This window comes from Corylus avellana, chromosome 9 (genome assembly GCF_965113065.1).
Source record: "Corylus avellana chromosome 9, dhCorAvel1.hap1.2, whole genome shotgun sequence".
NCBI classification, from domain to species: Eukaryota; Viridiplantae; Streptophyta; class Magnoliopsida; order Fagales; family Betulaceae; genus Corylus; species Corylus avellana.
Window position 1 is genome coordinate 13,966,190 of NC_142498.1, and position 1,285 is coordinate 13,967,474.

A 1,285-nucleotide genomic window follows, 5' to 3' on the forward strand; every position below is an offset into this window, starting at 1 on the left:
TAGACATTTGACAATATAACTTACTACGTTACCATGTTTTACGTAACAGCTACCACGTATGTCAGAAGTGTAAGGGGTAAGGCCAAGTGTAAGAAGTTGAGTGAGCACGTACTTAAGAATGGTCCCTTAGTGCTAAACATCCCAAATAGACACCGGGCACCTGTAGGCGATAATGCATGATGGTTTGCAAGCAAGATTGGGGAGATTATTCGTAACATGTGCGAACTCCATCACGATGAATGGAAAAAGGTCCCAGTTGAGGAAAAGAGCAAGTTATTATTTCATGTTCAGGTATGAATATCAATGTAATGTTTAAGAATATGTTTCGTATGAAAAAATAATGTGACACATTTTTTACCATTGTTTTCTTATCTATTATGTATCAGTCAAATTTCGCACTGAATATGGGACGATACGAGCACGTCAAAGCTGTTGAAAATAAATTGGGTCGTGCATATGCTAGGATTCGTTCGAACTTGTATAGAGACCACTACAAAAAATATTTTGAAGGCATTGATAAAGACGATGATGAGGGGATTGCCAAGGCTAAGGCTATTGAGAGGGAAAACGTGCCAGCAGGATATGGTCCTGAACAGTGGAACCTAATATGCGACTCATTTGATGACGATAAATGGAAGGTAAATATATATTATTATACTGATTAGAAAATTGAGATTGATATAATTTGCATGCACTTGAAGACATTTTATGAATAATTGTGTTTTTTTTTCCTCCAAATTTTATAGAAAAAGTCTGCACGAAATATAAAAAACAGAAGCAAATTGGAAACAAATCACACAGCTGGCACTTGTTCATTTGTTAACGTCATTTACAAAAAGGTAAGTATCTCTTTTTTTATAATTTAATTAAAGTAACATTATTTAGTGTAAACTTTGATTATATGTATTATGTGTAGGAACAAGAAACAAAAGTGAAGCCCAATCCTGTTGAACTATATGAGGCTACCCATACAAGAAAAAAGGATAAAGAGTTTGTGAACGACAAATGCAAAAGTCTATATGTAAGTAAATGTTTACGCTCCGATCATTAAGTTGATTAGTGAAGTACATGAATAGTAAACTTGCATGAAGTATATATTAAACTAAGGCCAACTATGACTTGTAACATCCCCAGCCCATTAAGGCTGAGTTTGCCACTTTTCTTCTTTTACAACAAAAGTTCTTGCAAAGATCTATAAGGTCTATCAGAGTACTTGATTTTAAAGGATACAAAATATGTATAAAACATTATTCAAGAGATTTTATTACAAGCGAAATTAGAAAAC

General features: G+C 33.8%; 1 long non-coding RNA gene across 1 annotated transcript; it reads left to right on the plus strand.

Annotated features, from left to right (window-relative positions):
• Nucleotides 1-565: 565 nt before the first annotated feature.
• LOC148583831 (uncharacterized) lies at nucleotides 566-980 on the plus strand. Its single transcript, XR_015909070.1, has 3 exons — nucleotides 566-638; nucleotides 747-839; nucleotides 917-980. It is a non-coding gene; the product is annotated as an uncharacterized LOC148583831 (long non-coding RNA).
• Nucleotides 981-1,285: the final 305 nt, after the last annotated feature.